General features: G+C 39.6%; 1 non-coding gene across 1 annotated transcript; it reads right to left on the bottom strand.

Moving 5' to 3' along the window:
* Positions 1 to 3961: 3961 nt before the first annotated feature.
* Positions 3962 to 4068, bottom strand: LOC139856439 (small nucleolar RNA R71). Its single transcript, XR_011761922.1, has one exon. It is a non-coding gene; the product is annotated as a small nucleolar RNA R71 (small nucleolar RNA).
* Positions 4069 to 8397: the final 4329 nt, after the last annotated feature.

Here is an 8397-nt window from a genome sequence, read left to right as displayed (position 1 = left end):
TAGGTGTTGATCTTATCACTCATCAAGTGTGATTTGACTCAGTCAATCCCAAAAGCATCTCAATATTCACTAGAAAATACAATACACTTGAATTTTTCCTTTTGTTTGTGGATATATTGATTTTTAAAGATTAAAAACATGTGTTATCACTGGTATCAGAGCTTTGGTTGAGGAAACAACATAAATCTAGTGTAAATTTGAAGATTGAAGATTGAAGATCTAAATTTGTGGGTTTTATGTTCTTAAGACAGTTTAGATTAAAAGTGATTATTTTTACATTTTTATTATTGTTTAGTTGTTGTGTTTATGTTAGTTTAGTTCTAATACAGCTTGTGAACGAAGAATTTCAAGTTTTACATCAAAAATTAGTGATTTTAGGTGATTAACCTAATCAGTTCTGCTGATATACGGTTGAGTATCAATTTGAAGGTTCACTCGAACGGTTGGGCTTACAGTTGAAGCTGAACCGCACGTGTTAGACTAGACTTAGAGGTGATAGTACTAGCTTATGACTCGTACATAAGATCACATGGTTGATACCTAACTCGTAAGCTTGATAGGTGAAATGTACGTTTGATCATACGGTTGATCGTAATCGTACGCTTGAGATCTTAGTGTCGTTGTCTGTTAGGTAGTTGAAGTCACTCGCACGATTGACTTAGGGATTCCTACGACTAAGACCTTAGATTACTGAAACATACACTTGATTACTTGAACCAAATGGTTTACTTATCTTTGATTGTTAAAGATGCATAATTCAAACGACTAAGCGTTGGCTGCTCCATTTGTTCAGAGTATTATGAGTATGAATCAACGTTTACTTCTGGTAGAATGTGAATCCGGTAGTGGAACCAAATGTGAATGACTAATGTATGGATAATTACTCGGCCTGGAAATCAAGATTCAAAATTTGGTCTGGTGGTCAAGACACCAAGATTTGGAAGTACATTTAAGCTGAGTTTAAGTAGCCGCGTTTACCAGTTACAAATGAGCTATACACTTGACACAATATGCCTACTGAGGAACGTTGATATCGGCTAAAAAGTCACGTTTTCACCTCGGTATTAAGGCCCAAAAACAATAAAGTTCCAATCTTTATCGCAAAAATACCCGCTTCGTCGGTTAAAATTGAAGAACAAGTGACTACTAAGACGGTGCAAAAAGAATGAAGAGAATCGGAGCTAAAACGAAGATTCTAGAGCGAAAACGGTGAAAGACAAGAAATCAAGTTACGATCCAGTGAATTCAGAAAACCAGGGCAGGCCAAATGGCTTGCCAAAAGGATTGCTAAACGACCTACTGCTATGGCAAATGGCCTGCCACACGGGTCAAGTAAACGGGCACAGCAAACGGGAAAAGCTGGCAAACGGCCCCTGCAAACGGCTTGGCAAACGGCCTGCCAGCCGTTTGCAGGCAAATTTCAAGTCTATTTAAAGGGTCTTTGTCATCCAATTTTACACACACTTCAATTCACTTCTTTCTTTCTCTTTCTATAATATTAGTCATACTTTCAAGGTCTTCGACTCCGTGCGAGAAATCTAGTACCCAGAGAAGAACGCCGAAGATTGTATTAGGAGCGGTCTGGAGTTTGAAGTTGTCACTTTTGTATTCGGAACTCTTTTAATCTACTGGTACTTCTATCCTTTGTCTTTATATAATGTTTTCCATTATTATGCTTTGTGATATTGTTTCCATGATTAGTGAGTAGTTATCTTTAGTTAATATTATGATATAGTCAGTTATAATGCCAAAATAATATTATGGCTTGTGTATGTTATCGAGATGCTTTCCGATTATGCTTTAAACTCAATCGCTTTTCTAACTATTAGAACGTAGTTATTGGCTCTGTTATTGGGAAGTCACCAACCCCGATTCAGAGTACACTATCTGTGTCACTCCTTGATAAGAGAAGTCTATCGGATATAACGTAAGTTTGAATAAGGCACACCGGCTGTAGTAAGTTCACCGAACCTTGGATTTTGACTGAGGACTCTTTCGTAGTGAAACATCTAACTAGACCCCCAGTACATTGTCGGTCCTAGACCATGCTAGTGTAGTCACAAAGCATATAAACTTCATACGTGCACGTTGAAGCACAACAGTTGTTGTAAGCTGTACCTCTGCTAAGTAAGGCTATGGAACCAGGTCAGTGCTGATTAGTACACTTCACCATAACGTGGTCTCAAGCATTGCACTTCGCTTGAGGGATTCTTGATTAATTAAGGAGCTGTTTATTTAAACACATAAAGGATTAGACCGTTAGGATAACCGAACGTGTTCATGGAAGTCAACTTGACTTGGCCATGGTGTTCTTTATGGTTGAACTCTTTTTAAGGGCCTAACTATCTTTTAAACCCAATCATTAACAAAAGCATTGAAACACATCACGTCTCTCGGATACGGTAAACCCTGTATTCTATTATGCTTAAGAAAGTTTAGACCTTTGTAGAATGTTAATACGTCACCCAACCGAGTCGCTCAATTGGATGAGCCATCTGAACGTGTATGAATGTAGTCAGACTGCACGGGCGTTGGGGGTAAGGGATGTTGTTGTCTATTCAGAATCTTCAAGCCTATCGCGTTACCCAGTGACATGTCTTATGACAGGGGCATTTAGGACTAGTGTAATGAATACAGGGTCCCTACCTATTCATGAGCCAGTATTCCATAATCCCGGCAGAGTAACTAACGAAATCATAGCATGCACTTGTTTTAACCTTATCTGAATTACAAATTTTATCGCATTTACTTTATCTGTCTTATAAACTAGAAAACCCAAAATTAGGTAAACACTACTCATCCACCTTAGAATTATCTTAAGCTTTAAATATAGGTTCGATTCTACTGATATCTTAAAATACGACCCTAGGTCATACTTCCCTTACTTATAATAAGGAGTAGTACGATTTAGGCGCCGTTAAATATACATTTAAAACCATTACCCCCTGTTGGTGGTTGATTCTGACGCCTTGCGGTCTAATGACACCGCATAAATAAAACCGTCCGTTTTGGCCATATCAGGAGAGTAACAAAGTTTTTGACGCCGCTTCATAGTCGGCCTGGCCACTTGGTTTGTTGAATACATGGACTTAGTTGTTGAATACACAGACGCCGCTCCGTAAGAAAGACAATTATACACGGACTTGGTTGTTGAATTTTCTGAACAGTCTCCAATTATATTGGAACCAAAAGGATCCTGCCTCTCTGTAGTCGGCCTGGCCACTTGGTTTGTTGAATAGTTCGTACAAAGCTGTGTTATCAAAATACCAGGGAATTAGTAGCAAGAACCAAAAACATATCTAAACTTAGGATAATTAGATTACCTTAGATTAGATTACCTTAGAGTTAAACTACTTTGGATTAAGACTACCTTAGATTACCTTAGATTAATTTATAATAGCCTAAGATTACTTTAGATTAAATTAGGAACTTAGTTTATCTACTTAACATTGAAAACAAAAAGGCATACCCAGTGTATGACCCAAACCCGATCTAGACGAGGGCCGTTGTTCTCTGTACCTGATCCAGACATAATAATATCTAAAGCACGCAAGGAAGAACGAACCAGAAATCAAATGGCGTTACGCGTTACTTTAGCAGAAAACATAAAACCCTCGATTGAAGGTTGAGGATGACCAATCAGATATCAGACATTCAAGGACACTCGTTCGAGTTAAAACATCACATCATACAGCTCATCCAGAAATAGCTGTCAGTTTCATGGGTTACCGAATGACGATCCTAACTCTCACCTTGATAAATTCATATCTCTTTCAAACTCCTACAAACAGCCAGGGATAGGACAAGATATAGTCCGGTACTCCGGCTATACTTGTTCCCCTATTCTCTCACTCATCATGCACAAACATGGTTTGAAGTATTGGAAAAAGATTCCATCACGTCATGGACGGAGATGGCTACTAAATTCCTAACCAAATATTTCCCTCCTTCTAAACAAACCAAACTCAAGAATGACATCATTAACTTCAAACAAAGTTATGATGAATCTCTTTACACTACATGGGAGCGATTCAAAACTCTGCTGAAGAAATGCCCTAATCACCATTTAGAACGGGTAGCTCAAATCTGTACCTTCTACAATGGCCTTACGGTAAATCATAGGATGACGATCGATGCTGCAGCTCAAGGAAATTTAATGAACCAAACAGCAGACGAAGCATGGGAGTTGCTCGAGAACATGACAATGCATCATCAAGACTGGAATAGTGGTGAAACAACTTCATCATCTGCACCACTCTCAGCACTTAATAATCAAACGGAGGCCATCAAATCTCTGACGGACAAGATGAAATCTCTTGCCAAACACTCGGAGAATTGAAGACGCAGCCGCAGCAGGTTAACCAGGTCCAGGCCTATGTTAATTGTACCAACCCGTAACCCACTGAAGAATAACAAGCTGAGTACGAGAACCCTGACGGTTCAGTCTGTTACGTTCAATACCCAACTCGTCAATCAAATCCCGGATTCAATCAACGACCTAGGGTTAACCAATTTCAACAAAACAACCAGCCTTTTCGCTCTCGTTACCCACCTTATCCACCCCAACAATCTCAATTGTCCTACGATCAACCACTTCCACTCACTGGTCCACCAGTCGAGAAAAATTCCTCCACCACCTAAATTACAAAAGTAACCAACCTCACTCTTGTAGCTGATGATCAGTTGACTTAGTTCATTCAAGGACAACAACAGCTAAATCAGAGAACTGCATCCAAACAAGACCAGAAAGAGATACTAATGAGAAACCAATTGGCTCTGCTCAAAAGTCTAGAAATGTAGCTCGAACAGTTACCACAACGCCTTAAACCTGACCACAAGGAATGTTACCAAGTAATACTATCCAAAATCCCCATATAGAGGAAGCTAAGCAAATGGATTCCATAATCCCAGAGGAGGAACCACGAAGAAGGTCAGCTAGGCTCAAGAATAAATCGTCATTTACTCAGAAGCTATCCACTGCAACTCTGGTTCGTGTACCTTACTCTGGAAGGCTACAGGAGGAACTATTCAAGCTTGATTCCTTCAAACTTGATGGAAGATTCTCGGACACCATGTCCAAAGTTCCCAAGCAGAAGAGATACATCCGAAGGCTTCTCTCTACAAAGAAAAGGATACCAGATTCTAACATAATTCTACTGAGTGAAGAATGCTCGACATTACCCAGAAACTCTCTACCGCAAAAGCTAGGAGATACGGGCTAATTCATTTTCCCGTGTTCAATCTACCAATCTCGAACCATTCATGCGCTAGCAGATTTAGGAGCAAGTATCAACCTAATCCCCTACTATCTCTATAAGAGATTAGAGTTAGGAGACTTGTCACCAACTAATATGACAATCCAACTTGCCGATCACACAATTCGAAATCCTCAGGGAATAGTTGAGAACGTCTTGGTGAAAGTTGACAAATTCTTGTATCCTACGGATTTTGGAGTGATGGACATTAAGGAAGACCTACACACACCAATAGTGTTAGGAATACCTTTCATTAATATGGCTAGGACTGTCATTAAATGGGAGACGTAAAAGAAACTGCGATGATACCCTCTCCAAGCCAGGAATGTCACAAAGAATTAATGAGGCTTGAGACAGAAGATCACAGTTTAATCATTCGCTTCAAGAAGAAGACTGATAAGGTTGAGGTTAAGGATATAGAAATTGACCCTGCAAATGTCAAAGTAAAGAACCGGAATACTGAAGAAGCCGGTTCATCAGAAGAATCCTCAGAAGACTATTATACCGATGATAACGAGGAAGAGTAACATGAAGATATTCTAGATGACTCATATTCTCCAGCCGAACCAGATCTGGAGGAGCCGAACTCTTTTTCAGATCGGATTCCGATCATATCTACCCACGCCGACATGATAACCATCATCAATGACACCGATGAATTTGAAGATATTCTCGAAGCCATCCTTAAATCAACAATAGATTTCACGCTACGCTTAACAGAACGAATCATGGCTATCAGGAACAAATACAACCTCTATCTACAGAGAGAAGATAATAATGTTGAAATCCTAGAAGATCGCATTCAAGACATTATCAATACCCTTCACGATCATATCTACCGTGAAGAAAGGCAACGAGAGCAAAATTCAGTGGTTCGCACTATTCTTGAGAGAAGATTCTGTCAAGATCAGAAGATCATTTGATGAAACATGACTAGGAACTTCGAAATCAACAGATTTAACTCACACAATGGCGGAATAAGTGAATCAAACCCTCTAGTGAATGAGAAATGCTTTTTGGGATTAATTAAGTCAAACCACAACAATGGATGTGTGATTAGATTAACACCTAGAGCTATTATTCACCTCTTGAGGGATTTGGGTTGTGAGAGAATCGGACAGGTTACCAGATCTGAGTGATGTGTGTGTAATGAGAGGCTTTACCTAAAATGAAGAACATGAACACTTATATACCCCTGATATTGAGTCAATCGCGCGAGTCAAGCCTCACTCGTATGAGTGGGCTGTCTCAGGCGTATGGTTGATCACTCACTCGTGTATGTTGTAACAACCCAACTCGTTGTCCAACCAAAAACGCGGAATAAATTTTTTTTATACAGATAGGGTGTGTGGCGCGCAACCCTCCTTGTGCGCGGCGCGCACAAGGCCATTCAGCTTTTGTCCGGATTTTACATTTTTGCGTTAAAGATCTATCGCTTCCCGACGCTTTTAGACTAAACGGTTTTCGCAACACATTATAATAGGTAAAACTCACACGTTTTTATAATAAAACAAGTTTTACGATGTCGGGCCCACATCGGTCCGTTTTACGAATTAAGTACGAAATACAATTTTCGACTGCATGTTTTTAATACAACATAAAAGCCGAACATGGCGATTGGGGATACGCTACCTAATCTTAATCAAATCCAAAAGCAAGTCTTCTAAAGCAAACTAAGCGAGTCCACTAGTTCACACGCTTACCCGAGCCACCGCCTCCATGCAAATCTATAAAAAAATGTAAACAACGAGATGGTAAGCTAACGCTTAGTGAGTGAGAATATACTACGTACATATATATGCATTAAATGGACACGCCATACAAATAATCAAATAACACATACCGGAGCATCCACGTATAAGACAAACTAAGCATACCGTTCAACCGCTATATAACAAGCTAATAATCAACAAGTAAGTTCACCAACGACGATATGAACCACTCCAACAAGCTACACCCGGAGGGTTAGCTACATCACAACGATACAACAATATATAAAAATAAAGCGTACAATGACCAAGGTTAACCCCTTAACCCAATACCAAAAGTCAATTACCACAATGAAGATTGGCCGAACTACACGAGCCATAGTAAATCCGTATCCACACGAGACTACTATCTTCATTACCACAACAACATCGAGGTTGGCCGAACTACACGAGCCTTAGTGAATCCGTAACCACACGAGATCACTACCTCAATAAGATGACCGAAACTACACGTGTCATCGTGAATCCGCATCCACACGTGATCCACTTCTCCAATCACAACTCAATACCAACCCTTCCCCATTGGGGTTATATAATCCACATCACAAGCACATGTGATAACGTACACACGAAGTGTGCACCTCGCCAAAGGTGGTCAACCAAAATGCACAATCGTGCCAATTGGACCTATACACAAGTCCATCAAATCCACCTATATGTGATGTGAGCTCTATAGCCGAGAATCATTTCACTCGAACCGCACCCATCCTACACATACATATGCACATAGGATATTAACACTCACCTTATCGTCTTGATGAATGCTACCGAATAATCCGCAACTCGCCAATGGAATGTACCTATTCGAATAACACAATACAAGTAACACACTTAGAGTGGATTTATAAACCAACTCAAAACGACACTTAGTGCAATTTCGACCAATTGCACTTCCAAGCACAAAACGCGCACAAACTAACCAATTATCACTATCACAAGTGAAAATGGTCCTAATACGCCAATTAAACCCATACACAAGTGTTAAACACTTATCATTCTCAAAATCACCCATAAACCCTAATTTTGACTCATTTCAAAATTAGTCTTTCAAGTACACCAAAAATGGGTTCCAACACTACCATAATCACCAAACCTAGTGATTAAACCCAATTCCAAGTCCTAAATCACAGTCAAGTCGGTTTCCAACCCAAAACCCACCAACAACAACAATAAACCCGATTACTAGCATCGAAGAACTCACTTCAAGAGTTTAAATGGGTTTCTCAACAATTTAAGTTCAAACCCTAACTTGAATATCAAAATCAAACAATGAAATTCAGAGTTTGAAGTTACCAATACTACCACAACGTAGCAATGAACGAGATGAACAACTTACCCGAGCCGCCAAGCATGCGAACCTATAAAAATATCAA

The sequence above is a fragment of the Rutidosis leptorrhynchoides genome, chromosome 6 (assembly GCF_046630445.1).
Source record: "Rutidosis leptorrhynchoides isolate AG116_Rl617_1_P2 chromosome 6, CSIRO_AGI_Rlap_v1, whole genome shotgun sequence".
NCBI lineage: Eukaryota > Viridiplantae > Streptophyta > Magnoliopsida > Asterales > Asteraceae > Rutidosis > Rutidosis leptorrhynchoides.
Note: the sequence above shows the minus strand (reverse complement) of the source record. Positions and strands in the feature narration are given on the sequence as shown.